General features: G+C 43.9%; 1 protein-coding gene across 3 annotated transcripts in view; it reads left to right on the top strand.

The window, feature by feature from the left end:
• Positions 1–13: 13 nt before the first annotated feature.
• The window catches only part of Rffl (ring finger and FYVE like domain containing E3 ubiquitin protein ligase), a 69,311-nt gene continuing 49,864 nt past the window's right edge, over positions 14–19,460 (top strand). Inside the window, exon 1 of one of the 3 annotated variants that reach the window (XM_027426492.2) lies at positions 14–211. The gene's annotated coding sequence lies outside the window, so the exon portion shown is untranslated. The other 2 variants (XM_027426494.2, XM_027426493.2) reach the window with 2 other exon arrangements.

Below are 19,460 nucleotides of genomic sequence, written 5' to 3'. Positions count from 1 at the left end.
CGGGCGGGGCCCACGCCGAGCCGCGGGAGACTGGGGCGGTGGGGGTGGACTTCCTGGGGCCGCCCGTGAGGATGTGGTGCGCGCACCCGGGCGCCCCTCAGCCCGGGAGTTGCGGCGGCGGTGACCGGCCCCGCAGCTCCGCTACCTGAGCGGCCGCGGTCGAGAGCCGGCCTCTGTCCTCCCAGGTGCGGCCGGGCAGCGTCCGCGGCAGGTGAGGAGGCGGTGGCCGCGGCGGATCGGGCCGGAGGACAGGGTGCTCCAGGCTGTGCTCCCGGGGGTGTGGGGCTCCAGCTGCGCTCCGGGAGTGGGACAGCCACTTGGCCTCAGGGACTCTCCGCCGCCAGGTCATCTCACACCTGTCCCATTGAAAGTGCCGCAAAGCATTTCGCCTGTGTGCGCCGTAACCCGGGACGTGTGTCCTCAACTTGTGCCTAAGTGTCGTAAGAGCCCTGCAGGTCCTGCTGGCTCCCGGGGGGGAAGGATGCATAGGTCAGAGAAAACTGAGGCAGAGGAGCTTCGGCGACACTGGCTCCCCGCCTACGGGAGGACCCTGGAGATTCGGAGTTTGGAGGTTAGATGGGAAGTTGGGGATTCCTGTTCTCCCCTCCTCCCTGCCAGGGGCTGCCGTCTGCCTCTTCGGAGTCCTCTCTTCCCGAGGTGTGTGAGGTCGCCACTGTGTGGATCTGGCCGAGGCTCAGGGAAGTGGGGCCCCTCTCCAGCCGGCTGCCCAGGAGACATTTGACCGGGCATGGGGAAGTGCGGGTAGACCTGAGGAGCTCGCAGCTTTTCCTGGCATCTGTCTGCGTAGAGCTTGGTAGAAACGACAGAGTTACAGCTTGGTTTCTCCTTTTTGTTAGGCTGTCATTTGGGGGGTGGTGGTGGTGGTGGTGGTGGCGGGGTGAGAAGGTGCTGGTTGTGTAATCAAGGAAGAGCACCACGTTCCTCGCTGTCCACCACGGAGGAAGATTATTTTTAACTTGGAAATGGGACTTTACCCACAACTCTCACTCTGTACCCTGGTTAAAGGCCATGAACAAACACCCCGGGTGCATGTGGCCTTCTAAGAAATTAGTAAGTTCCTTACGCATGTTTTGGCTGGTGGTTTGGAGAACCAAGAGACTTACTTGTCCACTTTTTTTTTTTTTTTTTTTTTTGAGAGCCTTGTGGTGGTTCTCGCCTTGACAGTTCAGTGTACAGAAATGTGGTAAGGCTGTTCGAGTATTGTGGCATTTTTCTAGGAATGGGAGGGGACTTGGTCCTGGGCCGAGTTTGTAGAATTCTAGGACTGAAGTTGGCCATGATATTTCCTTTCTGGCAACTTATTTATCCTCCCCTCCGCCACATCCTCTCACATTCAAAGAAAGAGAGGGTGACAAGTGTTTCTGAAACTTTTTGCTCATTTGTTAATTCTTGACTCCAGGGTACAGTTCAAAAGTTGTGGTTTATTTATTTACAGGTTTTTTTTTTTTTTTTTTTTTTTTTGGTTTATCGGGACATAGTTTCTCTGTTTCCTTGGCTGTCTGGAACTCACAGAGATCCACCTGCCTCTGCCTCCCCAGTGCTGGATTAAAGGCATACCTCCCAACCCCCAAGACTGTTTACAGGTAGTCTTGAGAACAGATGGATATTGTGGAGGACAGTAGCAGATTGATATGGCAGGTCTAATAATTTGATGGTGTTCAAAGATGCCTATGTAATAGGAGACACACACTCACTTTAATGCTTTTTTGGTTTTTTTTTTGTTTGTTTGTTTGTTTGTTTTTTGAGACAGGGTTTCTCTGTGGCTTTGAAGCCTGTTCTGGAACTCAATCTTGTAGATCAGACTGGTCTCGGACTCACAGAGAGCCACCTGCCTCTGCCTCTGGAGTGCTGGGATTAAATGCGTGTGCCACCAATGCCCAGCACTTAAATGTCTTTTTAAAGTCCAGTCCATTAAAACTTCTTATTGATCACAGCTGTTATTCTGACTGTTTACATTGGGATCCAGGGTTATAAATCCATCCACTAAATTGGCCAATTTATCCAACTGCTAAAATAATAACAAAAAAAGAGAAAGCCGTTCTCAGGAAGCTTAACTGTTTTCAAACTATCCACCAAGCCGGTTGATCTAAGTATTTAGTACCATGCCTCTTATTATCTGATCCATGTGAAGTTTAATGCAGCCACACCTGCCTATGTGGGCGGTACCTGCTACTTACTGACACCATCCACATAATCGTCAGGAATGTTGGGGAAGGAGCTAAGTGCACTGGTTTTTATTCGAATCGTAGAATCTTTTAATACGGCTGTTATTTTAATGGCAGATGAGTGACTTTGACATTAAACTTGTGTTGTTAGTGCTAGTGTTTATGTTTGGGATGGAAAGAGAAAGATTAATTGCTGTACCTTGGAGTCTTCTACAATCTAGAGTTGGCTGAGGATGGGATGGTTCAGATTGCTGCTAGTGAAGTCTCAAGGGAGGGACTGCTTTGTTTTCTTCTGTTTTTTGGAGTTGATGACTTATTTGGTGGTTGTTGCTGGTTATTAGAACTGTGGTGGGGGGGTGGTAGTGGTGTGGTAAGGGGTGGAGTTGAGGGCCTTGCACATAGTAAACATACTGCACCAAGGAACTACAAACCATAACTCCTTGGTTATCTTTGTTTGACTACTGATAGACCTGGTGTGTATTTAATAATGATTTTGATAATTGCAAGGACGATCTTTTCTTATGTAAACCCCCATTCTTTAGTGGGGAAATGCTCAGGTTAATTTCTCGTTTTGTGACTTTATATTAGACATGAAATTTTAAAATCCTAAAACTGATTGAGCTCTCAGGTTCACATAAAGGTCATCTCAGATAGGTAGTAATTGGCCTCTTGTGTGTTTATTGTCCTTAGCCAGCCCTGTCCCCAGGACTTAACAGTTGCTGGACTCTGGACAGTTGGTCACAACTAATTCTGTTAAGCTGATCTTGGTCTAAACCCATTATCTTTCTTCCTTAAGATGGCCATGATGTTCCTCTTTTGCGTTTACTCGGGCTGAATAGTCCACATTTATGGAGTCTGTTTACATCTGAAGTGGAGCTAAGCAGTTGGTTAAGAGTCCTACATGTTTTAAAACGTTTCCCCTTTACAAAGCAAGTATAAAATCGGCATTTCTTCTGGGAGAAACCCAGCTGTTGAATCTGATAGTAAAACAAAAGCTGGTTTTTCCAGCTTTCGGTCTTTAGGAAATCTATGTTAAACTTTTCCTTACTCTGTGGTTTTGCCAGTGCCGTGACTAGTCAGTAGTGGTGAGTGTTGACCCAGTGGTACTGGGAAACCCTGATGTCTCCTGAGCCCGAAAAGGAAAGTCAGATTATCTTCAGTGTCACTTTCAGTCTTGTTTTATTGTAAGGATTTCCCAGAAGTCAGCCACTCCTTGAGAGGTTCAGTTTGTAACCCAGGCAGTCTTGAAAGATTCTGATCTCAGGGCCCCACCTTCTGGAGGTTTTGGTTCATCGAATGATGACCTGCATTTTGAAACCATCTGATTTTAAAAAAGCTCTCTAACTGCTTCTAAGGTGCAGCCTAGTTTGGGAACCATTGATAGGAATATATGTATTTATAAATATATAAATATGTACAATAAAAACAACATCTGTACATCAAATTCTATGGGATTTTGAAAATTAGGGTTCACTTCTTTGCTTTCTTTACCCCCCTCCTCCCCAAGACAGGATTTCTTTGTGTTGCCCTGGCTATCCAGGAACTTGCTGTGTAGACCAGGCTGGCCTAAAACTCAGAGATTCACCTGCCTCTGCCTCCTGAGGGCCGGGATCAAAGGTGTGCAGTGTACTGCCCCCTGCCTGGCTTAACATTTTTAAAATTGAAATGGGATGCACTGAATTCTTTATAAATTGGCAGTCATTCTGATCACATCGTGATATTTTCCGGGATGTTTGGTTTGCTAGAATAGCCCGTCTCCTAGTTGTGACAGATAAACAGAAAGCTTGTATGACTTTTATATTCACTGCTTTACAGCAAGGCCCCTCTCCTGTATTATCTACTGGGAGTCATGAGGGAGGGTTTTTGGTGAAAGTAGCTTTCTTTATTCCCTGAGTGGACAAATGAATGATAATGTAGAAACAGCTGGAGGTTTGAATAGGTAGTGGAATGTAGTTATGATCAGTGCAGGATGGGAGAGATGCCTGGGGACTTTTTGTGTAAGATTTTTAAAACCAATGTGCTGGCTATTTTGTTTCTAGTGGCTGAAGCCCTTATTGAAATTAATGGATGCTTAATAAATTGTCAAAAAGTTTTAGTCACAGGTTCTTTGCTCAGTTCATGGAAAGAAGAAAAGTTGCTCAAGTCTGGAAAATCTGAGTTAAAACAGAATTGGGCACTAGATATATTAAGTAAGTAAACTTGGGTTAATGAAATGGACTAATCTAGTTTTGGAACCCAGCTCTTCACTTCATGGCTGCATGAGTTTAGGTAAATTCCTGAACCTCTGTGAGCTTTAGTTTCTTTTTTTTCCCCCTGGGTTTTCTCTTTTTTATTACTTATATTTACATATCCATCCCCCAATTCCCTCACCCTCCCATCCTCTCATGTTCCCTACCCACTCTACCCCAACTCACCCCCTGACTCCTCCCCGAGCTTTCTTTTCTTATTCTGCAAAATGAAAATATCTAGTAGGATTGTTCTGTGGATTAAGACATGGAAAATATGTATGCATGTGAAGATTAAAAGAGAAAATAGCCTCTTTTTTTTTTTTTCTGTTTGTATATTGAAGCAGCTCATTTAAGTCTCCCTTTAGTTTTATCTCATTGGATTAGTCTACCTTCTTAAGATATATCTTTTTGTATATATTTTTTATTTTGTTTTTGCCAGTACAGTGACTAGTTGGTAATAGTGAGGGTTGACCCAGTGACGTTGGGAGATCCTGAAGTCTGCTGGGTCATCAAAGGAAAGTTACATTATGTTCAGTATCGATTTCAACCTTATAGTGTGTTTATTGTAAGAAGGCCCCAGAAAGCAGCCATTCCTTGAAAATACATTGTCTCCCATTTCAGTTTTTTTTTAAAGTTTTATTTATTATGTATACAACATTCTGCTTCCATGTATATCTGCACACCAGAAGAGAGCACCAGGTCTCATAATGGATGGTTGTGAGCCACCAGGTGCTTGCTGGGAATTGAACTCAGGACCTCTGGAAGAGCAGTCAATGCTCTTAACCTCTGAGCCATCTCTCCAGCGCCCCCATTTCAGTTTTTAAAATGTTAAGAAAACAGAGAAGTGAACCCCAGTTTCAAAGTTCCATAGGACTTGATGTATAGATGATAAAATTGTTTTATTGCACATACTATATAGGTTTACGTCATAAATCGAGTGTTTATATCAGTGCAATACAACAGTGGTTCCCACACTAGGCTGTGTGCCAGAAGCATTTGGAGAGCCTTTGGTTTGAAAAGATGGTTTCAAAGTGTAGGTCATAAGGTTTTGCTTATGGGTTTTGTTATTTTCTTTGAGAAAGTCACAGTAACCCTTAGCCTGGCCTAGAATTGCTATGTCTCCTTGGTGCTGAGATTAAAGGCCTCTGATTTGGCTTTCCTCAGAAATGCTGGGATTACACTGTGCTTGGTTTTACAATAACGTGGGGGGGGGGGCGGAGGGGGGGCGGCAGGCAGGCAGGCAGGCAGGCAGGCAGAGTCTCATTGTGTAACCCAGGCTGGCCTAAATTTAATTCAGTTCTTGTGCCTTTGCCTCCTAAGGGCACCTGGCTTACCTGAAACTCCAGCCTGAGGCCTCAAGCATGCTAGACAAGGGCTGTTGCACTGAGTTTCATCTCTGACCCTCTTGTTACTTATTTATATATACATTTTAGGTATTTTATTTTATGTGATGAATATTTTGCCTGCATGTCTGTGTACCATGTGCATGTCTGTTGCCCATGGAGGTCAGAAGAAGGTATGGGATCACCCAGAACTGGAATTACAGATGCCTATAAGCCACCTGTGGGTGCTGGGAACCAAACTTGGGTCCTCTGTAAGAGTAACAAGTGCTTTTAACTGCTGAGCTGCCATCATCATCAGTCATTGTACTGGCTAGTTCTATGTCAGCTTGACATAAACTAAAGTCATCTGGGAGGTACGAGCCTCAGTTGAGAAAATGTTCCCATAAGATTGGCCTGTATGTAGGCAAACCTGTAGGGTATTTTCTTTACTAGTGATTCATGGTATCCAGCCCTTTCCTTTGTGAATGGTGGTACTCCTGGGTTGGTGGTCCTGGGTTCTATAAAGAAGCTGGTTGAGCAAGCCATGAGGAGCAAGCCAGTAAGCCGAACTCCTTCATGGCCTCTGCTTCAGTTTCTGCCTCCAGGTTCCTGCCCTGCTTGAGTTCCTGTCCTCACTGCTTTTGATGATGAACTGTTAAATGGAAATGTGAGTTAAATAAACCCTACCGGTTGGGCGATGGTGGCACAGGCCTTTAATCCCAGCATTTGGGAAGCAGAGGCAGGCGGATCTCTGTGAGTTCAAGGCCAGCCTGGTCTATAGAGTGAGTTCTAGGACCGCCAAGGCTACACAATGAAACCCTGTTGGGGGTGGGGGGGAATCAGAGCATATGGGTGAGAAAAATGAAACCACATGACAATTAGCAGTGCTTTAAATTTTTTTTCAGAAATAGTCGAGTGTTGGCATGTGCCCAGAATTACTACCTACAGTAATAAATTAATAACATTATCCAAATTCTGCTTGGTGTATTTGGACAGTAGCCCAGAAACTCAAATTAGGCTACCAGGCTTTGAGGGTGGCCCTGTTCAGTAGTGCCTGGCATTAGTTCATGCCCATGTCTCTCTTTCTCTGGGTCTTTGTCCTTTCCCTCTCTACTCTTCCTTCTTCCACGCTGCCCTTTCTTTCAACCTGCTGATCACGCCACGATGATTACAGGCTGGGCTCCTGGAACTGGAAGCAGAAAGAGGTTGCTGGTTTGCTAACACCTGTCTCCCAGCTAAATGAACAGGCTCTTTTGTGGGTAGGATGTTAAAGAAGCTGATTAGTACAATGCTGGCTCCAGGGGCTTACTAATGATACCGCATATGGAAATCATGGGGTGATTTAGAACCATTGTAGACTTCCCCTCCTTTTACACTATATTTTTATTTTTTATATTGGATTATCAGCCGAATTTTTGCATGTGACCTATGAATCTGTTCACTGCCTAAACAGACTAATTTCTGTCATATTGACTGGGAATCATTTATATTCTGCAGAAGTCCCTACCCTTAAGGGCCTTTGTATTGTTCAGTAGATGTCTAGTGTGTAATACAATTAAAGTTTTGTTCACTGAGTGCTGACATAATTAGTTTAATTTCTGCTCTTTTATACATTCCTGTTGGCAGCTGGAAAATTAAAATACTAGATGTTGCATAAAACTGCTTTTTTTTTTTTGAGGGTGATTTTACTGTCAGTTGAATGGACTTAGGCCCCAGGGTACATTTTTTTAGATGTCTTATTCAACTTGCCAGTAATAGTCTCCTTCTCTGTATAGAATTAATGTATTAAGATACATAATTGGCTATTTAAGCATTCAGCAGAGACAGTGTTTGGCCTTTTACCCCGTGATTATATTTCTTTCCTACATCTCTTTTGAGGAAATGTGTGTAATTTTTGGAAACTCTTAAGTATATCACAGTTACATGAGCACAGGACTGTCGCACGGCCGGAAGACCGGAGTGGTTCTCTCTGATAAGCCGTTGTATTTAATTCTCTCCCCGAAGGGTCGGTCTGTTCCTTTTTAGATCATAGCACTTGTAAAGTTGATGGGGGAGTGGGAAGGCTGTGAGGCCTGGGAAATCCTTTCATAATTTTCCTGTATGATTCACAGAAATGGCTTTGACTGTTCTGCGACTGAGCTTGCACTCAAGGAGGCTTTACATTTAATTATTCTAATCCTCACTTAATTTCCTACCGGGTTCATAGAGAGAGCCTCACCAGGCTGCTATCGTGGCTATGACCTACATGGGTTCTATCTGTGCTAAGGCATCAACCTTTATTTACTTATTTATTTGAAATGAAAAGTGACCTTGGTCTGGTAGTTTCTCCATTGTCCTATATAAGGTGACAGCAGGGCTTTCCTGCTGTCTCGGCAGCCTTTATAGATGAGCACAGTGGAATTTTTGGAGGGGTTGGGGTGGAGACTCTGCTTTATGATGCTGCCAGGCTGGTCTCCACCTTGTGGGTTCAGGTGACTCTCTTCCTGAAGCCTGAGTAGCTGTGAATTTTGGCTTTCACTGGGTGAGTGTTACTTGACTTTGTCAAGCTGGCTTCTGACTTCTGTGGTCTCCTGGTCTAACATTCACACCATGGCAAGGGAAGATGAGTCTCCATTGCCTCTGGGATGTGGAGTCCTTAGGGCTAGTTGCGCCTACCACTCAGAACCTGGCTACTACCTCCAAGAGGAGGGGAGTCTCCTCATTTGAACCAGTAGGGTTTGCTCGAGCATTGTAACCGCCTGTCTCCTCCTCCTTAATGAATTGCTGCCTAGCCATCCCTGCAGGTGCCCAGGAGTCAGGCCAGCTGGAGGCTCTGTTGGTCCCCGAGTGGTCAAGGGTAGTTCTTTAGTAGTCTGCCGGACATTGATTGTCTGCTGGGCTATGTTAATAGATTTGAAAGAAAAGAAAGAGCCTTTCCTAAGTGGAGCACCCCTCCCCCGCCTTGCTTTCTTGTTTTACCTCATTTGTTTTGGAAACTTTCCAGGCTTGGGATGATCTCTTGAACACATTGACCTAGTGACAACATGAATCAACATACTGTATCATAAAATGTGTCCTCCACCCCTGTTTCCCTTTTTACTCAGGCATGACTAAGACTAAGATACCTGCTTTGGAATTAACCATCGCAGCATCCTCCCTCAATTGTTTCCAGGCTCCCCCAGGTCTTGAGTCAGTTAGGTTAGGTTGTAGCCTCGCTTAGCCAGGGAACTAGACCATAAGCTTTATTTGAAAACGCTGGATTCCAAAAAAGAAGAAAAAGAAGCCATCGGTGGTGTCTAACAACTTTAATCCCAACACTTGGGAGGCAGAGGCAGGCAGATCTCTGAGTTTAAGGCCAACTTGGTCTACAGGGCAATTTATAGGACAGGCTCCAAAGCTACAGAGAAACCCTGTCTCAAAAAAAAAAAAAAAAAATCTGGTAAATGCTGGAACTTGGGAAAGGAGTGCTTTCTAGCGCCTTTAACAGGTGGGCCAGTGGAAGTTCAGCTGTTTGGAGAATGGTTAAGTTCTTTGGGTTCTGCAGATATGTAGCTATTTTTTGGACAGTTTAGATTTTTGTTGGAATGGAGAGGATTAGAGGCTAAAATTATATGTAAGGGGGTGGGAAGGAAAAATCTGTTTTTGGGACAGGGTAACTAGGGCTGGCCTTCTAATTCTCCATTATCCGGCCTTAGATTCTCAAGCACTGAGATTACAGATGTACATTTAACCTCCCTGACCAAGCATCACTTTTGAAAAGTGGGGGTAGGGATTGGAAATTGCTTCAACATACTTTAAATATGAACGTAGTAAAACTTACTTAGTGTATGTTTTAATATGCTGACTATAACATCTTTATTGGAGATAGCGCAGACATGGTGCCTTTTTGTTTGGGTTTTGTGTGTGTGTGTGTGTGTGTGTGTGTGTGTGTGTGTGTGTGTGTGTGTGTGTGTAGCTCTGGCTGTCCTGGAACTGACTTTGTAGATGAGGCTGGCTTTGAGCTCAGAGATCACCTGCCTTTCCTCCCAAGTGCTGGGATTAATTAAAGACATGTACCACCACCTCCTGGCTGACATTGTGCCTTTTTATTACTAGAGCTTGGTCAAGTTATGTATCTTAAATTTTAGTTTTCAATCTTATTTAAAATTAAGATTCCAGTCCCATGTGGTGGTGCACACCTTTGATCCAAGCACACTCAGGAGGTGGAGGCAGGCAGATCTCTGACTTCAAGGCCACCCTGGTCTACAGAGAGAGATTCAGGACAGGCTTCAAAACAATACAGAGAAACCCTGTCTTGAAAAAACAAAACAAAAAGGGAATTTGATGCTGTGATCTAACATAATTTTCTGTCTAGTGCCACCTTGTAAACTGCAGCAAACAAGTGAGACTCTTCTATTCCTTTCTGAGGAAAGATGTTCCATCACCTGGGGAGTTCCTGGGTCAGAACCATAAAACACAATGTGAGAATTAGGTGAGGGACATTACCTCTAGTGTATTTAAGAGTAAATTGGTAGGACTGTATCAGGTGGAATTATCAGTTCTTTTGACTAAATACTATCATTTCCAACTTCTTGGCCTATAAAGTGTAACTCACCGCCAACAAAGATAGAAAGACATAGAATAGAAAATGAAATTTTAAGGTGTGTTGTTTGAGGCTTGCTTTCCAGCTGTCCTGTGTAAGAAGTGTAGGAAGAAGCACTAGTTATTTGTTTGGCTTCAGTGTCTTAAGTTGCTATCTATTTGGGGCTGGGTAAAACTCTCTTCATGTGTGCTTTCACTCCGGTTTGAGTGATTGTTTAGTTGTATGAAATTTTGAACCTGAAAGACTGTTAGAGCATTATTTGGGTAGTTAAACAATGAAGCTGTTTGGATGTTTGCAGGGAACACAGCTTCCTGTGTCCAGACTTTGCACAGAGATAGTTTCAATTGTTCAGAAGCAGAGCTGGTTATAAAATGTACTGTCTGTGGCTTCTGACACAGCTGCCCAGACTTCTGGCCATGCTGGGGCCTTTGTACAAATATTGCTTAACACTTTGGGAGAGGGTTTGTGTTTCTGGTTCCAGTGTCTATGTTTTTTTCCTGAATAGATGAGGAAGTTGCAAAGGGAGAGTGGCATTGTGGGTGTACAGGTAATTCTTGGCAAGTGGCTTTCTCAGGCACCTCCAGAACAGATCCTCCCCTAGCCAACTAAGGAAGAATGCTTTATGGGACCGCTGGAACTTGACCTTTCTTTCCTGTTAATGACTGGTTGGCTGGATTGCCTGCTGTCAGGTTGTGAGCTATCTTACAGTGGGCCTTGGCTAGTATAACTTCCATTAGAAAAGATGGGTGGTGCCCATGAATAAAGGTACATATGGCTTTGAAAGTCTGTCTGCCCTGTGAAGTCTTGAATTTTGACTTTGAACATTTCCTTTGGTGATGGATGTAATAAAACTCTCTAAAAACAGCCTCCTTCCTATTGGAATCATATGTTGGCCACAGGAGCTTGGGAAGCTGCGTGTGTTCAGCAAGGATTATTTTACTCAATCTATTGTGGAAGATGCTCTTTTTCTGAATGAAGTTGTATGCATTCTAAAGTAAGTGTTACAAGAAGGCTTGATTTGTTTTTCAAGACAGGGTTTCTTTGTGTATCCCTGGCTATCCTTGGAACTTGCTTTGTAAACCTCTGGCCTCAAACTCAGAGATCAGCCTGGAAGGCTTCTTCTTGCCTAAAAATATGAGAGAACTTTGTGTAAGACTGATCAGAAGACTGGCTTTTCTCTTGCTGTGTGGAATATACCTCTTTGTGCTATATTTTACTTGAACGAGAAGCACCCACTCAGTGCTCCGTGGTAGAGCACTTTTCTTCTCCAGCACATGCCAGGCACTGGGTTCCTTCCTGTCCCCCCTCCCCCCCCCCAAAAAAAAAAAAAAAAAACAGAACAAAGCGAAACACACAGCAAGTGCCAGGAATTTTATCCTATTAACCCATGTGGCCCTCCTGGCCATCCAGGAAGATGTCAAATGTTATTACCCGTGTTCCACAGATGTGAAAACACCAATAGCAGGTCTAAGACCACCACCAGCACTGAAACTGAAGCAGCTGAATGTAGTAGTTGAGCGTAGTTGGTTGTTTCACTCTTTTGGATCTTTGTTCTTTGGGACCACCACCTAGATCCCAAATAAGTCAAATAAAGTCTTTTTCATATTTACAATCGCCTGGCCTTAGCTTGGCTTGTTTCTTGCCAGCTGTTCTTAAATTATCACATCTACCTTTGGCCTCTGGGCTTTTACCTTTTTCTATTTCTCTGTATCTTTTCTTTCCTTCTTACTCCATGTCTGGCTGTGTAGCTGGCCCCTTCTTTTCTCGCTCCTCAAAACCCTCTCTTTTTTGCTCCTTGATCTTCTCTTCCCCATATTTCTCCTCCTATTTATTCTGCCTGCCAGCCCTGCCTATGCTTTCTCCTGCCTTGCTATTGGCCATTCAGCTCTTTCTTAAACCAATTGCACGTTTTAGACAGGAAAGTAACACAGCTTCACAGAATTAAACAAATGCAACATAAAAGAATGCAACATTGCCGGGTGGTGGTGACGCACACCTTTAGTCCCAGCACTCGGGAGGCAGAGGCAGGCGAATCTCTGTGAGTTCAAGACCAGCGTGGTCTACAAGAGCTAGTTCCAGGATAGGCTCCAAAGCCACAGAGAAGCCCTGTCTCGAACCCCCTCCCCTCAAAAAAAGAATGCAACACATCTTTACATCATTAAAACAAATGTTCCCCAGTATAAACAAATGTAACCACACATTCTGAAATAATATTCCAAAGCTGCTGAGTCCCCAGCAGTAGGCTGTCATTGCTGCCCACCCATTCAGCTCATCTAGTACATACACTTTTCAGACTGGGCCTTCCCAGATAGATTCCATTTCATATAATGCAGGCTTAAAACTTCTTGTGAGACCTGGGCTTCCTGTGGAATGCTCCTTACTTGTTCCTTATTTTCCTAGTTTACTTTTTGTGAGTATTAAAGAGCTGTCTTATCATTTATTCCTAATCCTAAAATTTTAAATGTATAAACCAGCCAACCTTAAAAGCATATTTGGCTAAATATCTAAGGCTTTGGTTTAGGGAAGACTTCATCGGTGGGTTTGCAGATTATTTTTCTTTTCTTTTTTTGAACACATCTTCCTGTTTGTGAGTAGCCTTCCTCACAGATGGAACCCTACATGAGCTATGTAGATGGGCTTGCAGGTTGGGAGTGACCTGCAAGTGAGAGAAGTGGTGGTGGCGGCCCATTTTGCTAAGAGGCACTGGTCACATAAGAAAGTAAAACTTGGCTCAAGGGGAGAGCATCACAGGAAATAGAAACACCGTCTTTATCTTTTCCTACCCTCCACCTCACATGTGAAAGGCCCTGCTGTGTGGCGACTACCCACTGTGTGAAGGCCAATCTTACACTGAAGACATGCCATGAGTTCACTTAACCAGAGTATGAAAACCAGTTTGCAACAACTGATTGCACTGCCCAGTGCATGAGGCAGCCTGTCTGCTAACCACACCCGGTACAGTCAGCTTGTCTGGCTGCTCTGGTTCTTTCACATCAGGCATTTGACTGCCTGCTGAGCTGAAGCAGCATGGAGAGTTCACTCTGTGTGGCTACTTCTGCCATTGCTCCTGGCTATAGGCAGAAACAGGAAAATGCCAGGAAGGGATAGCACACAGGTCAGGCCTGGATGTGTTTCATTTGGGTCAGCAATCAGTCTTTGCTTCAAGAGTCTTTTTAAATCTCAGCCTTCAGAATAGTCTGAGATGTGCTTTATGTGAACTTTTTACTACTCCTCTATAGTTGGTGGACAGTTCACTAACTGTACTTTATTTTTCGGTTTTTTTTTTTTTTTTGAGACATGGTCTCTCTGTGTAGCCCTGGCTGTCCTAGAAATCACTAGGTAGACCAGATTGGTCTCAACTAATTGAGATTCCCCCTGCCTCTGAGTCTGCGTGCTGGGATTAAAGGTATGCATTACCATGCCCATCCTTCACTGATTGTTCTTTTAAGAAATTCTTTTACTTTTTTAAAGGGATATTTATTTTATTTTATCTATAGGAATGTTTTGTTTGGAGTTCTGATCACATAGAAAGTAGAAGTTGGCCCAAGAGGAGAGCGTCGCATTCATGTGTACATGTCTCATGCTTGTACCTAGTCCCCAGGAGGTTAGAGAGAGTCAGGTCCGCTGGAGCTCTGGATCTGATTGTGAGCTGCCATGTGGTGCTAGGAATCTAACTCAGGCCTCACTCTCCAGCCTCTGGAAACATTCTTATTTTGAGGTAATTACAGTTTCTCAAAACATTGCAAACACTGGGTCCATGAAATGGCTCAGTGGGTAAAGATGTCCGCTGCCAAGTCCTATGTATGGGGCCCATGTGGTGAAAGGAGAGAACCAAGTTCTAAAGCTGCACTCTACCTCCACAAGCAAGCAGACAGCAGCATGTTCTGCCTTCACAGGTGCATGCATAAAATAAAAAAAAAAATGTAATTTTAAAAGTTGAAGAAATATCAGTGTTTTCGTGTGCTACTCTTCTATCAGCTTGACACAAGCTAGAGTTCTCTGAAAGGAGGGAACCTCAGTTGAGAAAATGAGCAAGCAAGATCCAGCTGTTATGGCATTTTCTTAATTAGTGATTGATTGTGAGGGCCCAGCTAGTGGTGGGTGGTGCCATTCCTGGACTGGTGGTCCTGGGTTCTATAAGAAAGCAGGCTGGGCAAGCCATGAGGAGTAAGCTTGTAAATAGCACCCCTCCATGGCCTCTACATTAGCTCCTACCTTGTCTGAGTTCCTTTCCCAACTTCCTTCAGTAATGAACAGTGTAAGCCAAATAAACCCTCCCCCTACAACTTGCTTTTGGACATGGTGTTTCATCATAGAAATAGTAACCCTAACTAAGACATCATGTATCCTTCATCCAGCTTTCTCCAATGGTTACATTGTTTAACCATCATCAAACCAGGAAATTGACATGGTTCTATTAGTCACACACGCATGCACACATATCTTCTTTGTGGTACCCTCTTTAAAGTCTCACACATCCTTCTGTCTCTACTACTAATTCTTGGCAACTAGTTATCTTTTTATTTTTGTCATTTTAGAAATGGTGTGGAAATGGATTTTTAAGTGTGTGACTTTTTAAGATTTTATTTATTTATTATGTATACAACATTCTGCTTCCATATATATCTGCACACCAGAAGAGGGCACCAGATCTCATAACGGATGGTTGTGAGCCATTATGTGATTGCTGGGAATTGAACTCAGGACCTCTGGAAGAGCAATCAGTGCTCTTAACCTCTGAGCCATCTCTCCAGCCCAAGAGTGTGACTTTTTGAGACTAGCATTTTATCCTTAGCGTAACATACTCCATCTCAGTTGCATGTAGTAATAATCTGTTCTTCCTTGTTGAGCAGTGTCGACCATTCACCTGTTGAAGAGCTTGTTGGTTGCTACCACTTTGGGGCTGTTACAGATAAAGCTGTTGTGAACATTCGTGTGCTGTAGATATGTATATGGACACAAGTTTTATCTTTTATTACATTTATTTTCTTGTGTGCCTGTGTGGATAGGCATGTGCCGTGCGTGGTACAGGTGTGGAGGTCAGAGGACAACTTGGCTGGTGTTGATTCTCTCCTTCTATCTTGTGAGTTTCAGGAATAAAACTCAGGTCGGCAGGTTCACAGCCCTGGTTACAAGTTTGAATTTGACTAGATTAAGTGATGCAGTTGATGGACCTTATGGTGAGTGTGTGGTCACATTTATTTTTCTTGATTGTTTCAAAGTATTTTTTTTTAAGATTTATTTATTTATTATGTATACAGTATTCTGCCTGCATGTATGCCTCCAGGCCAGAAGAGGGGTACCATATCTTATTACAGATGGTTGTGAGCCACCAAGTAGTTGCTGGGGATTGAACTCAGGACCTCTGGAAGAGCAGCCAGTGCCCTGAAACTCTGTGCCATCTCTCCAGCCCATCGAAGTATGGTTTTGTTGTATTGTCCAGGCTAGCCTCCAGATTGTTGTTTGGGTGTTTTTTTTTTTTTTTTTTTTTTTTCTCTTGTTTGAACTCCTAAAACCTGGGCAAACTCCCTGCCATGTTGTATTCCTAGCCCTGGGATATTTGGTTTTTAAATTCATCAGATTACTTAGTAAATTGATTTGGCTAACAAAGACAGGTTTTGAGTTGTGTGTTTTTAGCTCTCCTTATGATTCTGCTTCTTCAAATTGTGGCCAGGGTCTGGTGACTCACTGTGGAACTTGCTGCTGTGTGCTGTGAGTTGGAACCAGGACTTACTCATTCCCTTGCTGCTGTTAGCACAGGGATGCCTATGAGCCAGCATCACAGGCGACAGTATCTGGTGACTTCTTTATAAAATTGGCACTGTGACTATACCCTCACAATTTGGCTACAAATAAAACTTGCTCAATTTGTTTTCTTTGTCAAGTAGTTTTAGAAACCTTAAGATCAAGAAATAGTACACCTTTAATCCCAGTACTTGGGAGGCAGAGGCAGGTGGATCTCTGTGAGTTCGAGGCCAGTCTGGTCTACAAGAGCTAGTTCCAGGACAGCCTCCAAAGCCACAGAGAAACCCTGTCTCCTGTCTCAAACACCAAAGGGGGGGGAGGGGTGGGTGGGTGAGGTGTGGGGGGGATCAAGGGATATAAACTGCTTATTTAGGAATAGTGTAGTAGCACAAAATGCAGGTAGACAGAAGGCAAACTTGCACTTCTGCCAGAAGTAACTGAATTAGCTGTAGCCTTGTTGATTCTGTTTCTCTCTGCTTCTGTATGTGTGTGTCAGTGTGTCTGTGTTAAGCTCCATGTCTGCATGCCTTCCCCACCCACCAGTCACAGGGCTTTCCCCCAATGGCTAGTATATCATGGTGATGATTTTCCTTGTAAAGTTTTTAAAAGTACCAAGTTAGAGGATAAGCTTCCTTCCTGTAACCCATGTCCTGTTATACAAGTGATGGGAGGGGCACCTGTTTAGGAAGAGTCCCATTTTAAATTTATCTTTTAAACTGAGACCTTACCATAAAATCGTTCATATTTATGGAGGGCCTCATACTGTTTCAAAATGTATACACTGTGTAATGTTTTCCATCATATCTGTCTTAAACATTTATCAATTTTTTTTTATGGAAAACAGGATCAAACTCTGTAGCTTTCGGAAATGCATAGTATATTTTGTCATTATATGTCCAGTCACCACACCACTTCCTCCTATCTAACTGTAGTTCAGCACCCATTTACCAGCTTCTCCCCAGCTCTCCTTCCCCCACCATTAAGGACCCAAAGAAAATAAGTTTTATTCCTTGTTACATGGGCTTGGTTGAAATTAGGCTGTAGCTTTATTTGCCCGAAAAATCAATAGAATCTGGATGTTATGCTGTGTTTTCACTTTATTATAAATAATGCAAGTCTCATTTGTGCTAAGCTCTCTTGCTGAACCTCTGGGAGGTGGGGACTGTGAGTACCATCATCTTCAGAGAAATGTGCAGTCCTTTGGGTGTTTGTCTTCTCAGCTTAGACAGACAGACAGTTTCCTTAATGCTCCCAAAATGTACAGCTCAGTCTTTGTTTTGCAATCATTCCTTCTATCCTCTCTCCTTCTTCCGGTACTTTAATTACTTGGACGAGACATTCAAGCTGTGCTGCTGTGTCTTTTTATTTCCCTAGCCCGCAGAAACCAGTCTGATGGTTAGCTGTAGGGGAGCAGATAACTGTATCTATTTGGCTAGGCATCACCCTTAAAGGTGAAGTACATGTTGACATAGTCGCCCTAGACTTGGAGACGTGAACAAAGGTAACTCAGTTCTTTGGATTTTTAGGGGGAAATCAGGGTGAGAGTTTAGGAAGTTAGACTTAATGAGACACTGTGTGTGTACTGGGGACGGGGAGGGGGGCATTCACTGTGAATGTGTGCATGTGTTCCTGTGTGTGTGAGAGAGAGAGAGGGGAGGGAGAGAGAGAGAGAGGGGTCATTTCAGGAGGCAAAGCATCCAAAGGTATATAGTAAGGTATCACAAATCCAGATGGCCTCCAGCATTGAGTTACTTTGCTCTGAGAGGAAGGTTACTGGGGCAAGACAAGTAATAGGACAAGAGCCTAATAGTCACTTCATTATGCAGCCATTATATTGTTTGGGTGATGGAGTTTGATGACAGGGGCTTCTTTCCTGCCCCTTTTCTGTATGAGCAGCTCAGGAAGAGAGCTAAGAAATAGTCCTGTGTAGAAAATTATACCCACAAATGGCTCCAAGATTTCCATTGCCAGGTTCTGAAATGAGCTTCCCAAGACAGCAATTTGATCACATCACCGACGACCTTTCTCCCAGTCCCATCATCAGGACCTCAGACTGTGTCCTGACAGCAGCCCCGACTACTACTGTTGCTGTATGCTTGCTACATTTTCAATTACCTACATACAGGAATTCAGTATTTTACTGTGGCTGAAGTAGGTGGTTGCTTGCCTCTTGATATCGGATACCTTTCCTGAGCTATGAAGTATTAGACCATAGTGGATAATAAAGTGCCCACAACTACATTATGGAACAGATTCTGGTAGCTGTACTGGGGGAACGGGCTGGGGTGGTGCACCCACATTCTGCTTGAGGTCATTTGCAGGAAAGTGCTGTTGAACTGAAAAGCAGCTTGAGCCTCAGCTGTGCCAGTTCCTATATCTGAACATGAACGTGGCTCGTTAAAGATTAAAGGACTGCCTGGTCCTTCTGGCCCCAAGATGGAATGATCTCTGCTATGGCGACAGCTTCCCTCTCCCAGGAGAGGGCATTTTATACAGCAGGTTTGTGCTTCCAAATGTTACAGTGAGCTGCACTGTCTGATACTGTGGCGATAAGTTGACATTTGGGCACACTCAAGACATATGAGCTCCATAGCAGCCCATGGTTTGGATTTCTGGGAAAACTGCCTCATCAGGAAGTCAAAAGCCTCAGCTTTCAACCTGTCCCCATGGGGAGGCACTCTCCTTTGTTTTGTTTGACTGTTCTGTGCAGTCAAGTGAACTTGAATTTCCTCAGCAAAAAAAAGTCCATGAGGCCCCTTGTGCTGCATCCCAGGTGTGAGAGCAGCAGGGTAACCAGACTGCAGGTTAAGAGTAGTTAGAATAATTGTCTTTTGGATACTTGTGTGACTGACTTTCAACTCCATGATCTTTGAAGAAACACTTCGTTTTACTCTGCATGCTTCAGGTAAATACCAGTTACCTCCGGGCACTGTCCAAGGCTGGTTATGTCTGAACCTTTTAGAGAGGGAGAAGCTTATTTAAAATTCAGATTCTGGGGCATCCCTCCGCTTGCATTCATTCAGAGCAGTGGAGGGAATGGAAGGAAATGATCATTTCCCCTAAGCACTCTTCTTGGTTCTTAAGCTGCACTAGAGTTGATTCTTGAGTGTCCTGACACTTACTTCATTTCTCCTGCTTAATTTCTGTGATTCATTAGATGATGGATGTTTGTGTGGCACTCATAGTATTTTTATTAAATAGTAGTAGGTACTCTTGCTTATTTATGAAGGGGGGGCAGGTGGAGAGATGGCTCAGTGGTTAAGAGAACTATTACATCAGGTGGTGGTGGCGCAGGCCTTTAATCCCAGCACTCGGGAGGCAGAGGCAGGTGGATCTCTGTGAGTTCGAGACCAGTCTGGTCTACATAATGAGTTCCAGGACAGCCAGGGCTACACAGAGAAACCCTGTTTTGAGGCCT

The sequence above is a fragment of the Cricetulus griseus genome, chromosome 7 (assembly GCF_003668045.3).
Source record: "Cricetulus griseus strain 17A/GY chromosome 7, alternate assembly CriGri-PICRH-1.0, whole genome shotgun sequence".
Classification (NCBI taxonomy): domain Eukaryota; kingdom Metazoa; phylum Chordata; class Mammalia; order Rodentia; family Cricetidae; genus Cricetulus; species Cricetulus griseus.
The sequence above is the reverse complement of the archived record's forward strand: the minus strand, read 5'-3'. Positions and strand labels throughout refer to the sequence as shown.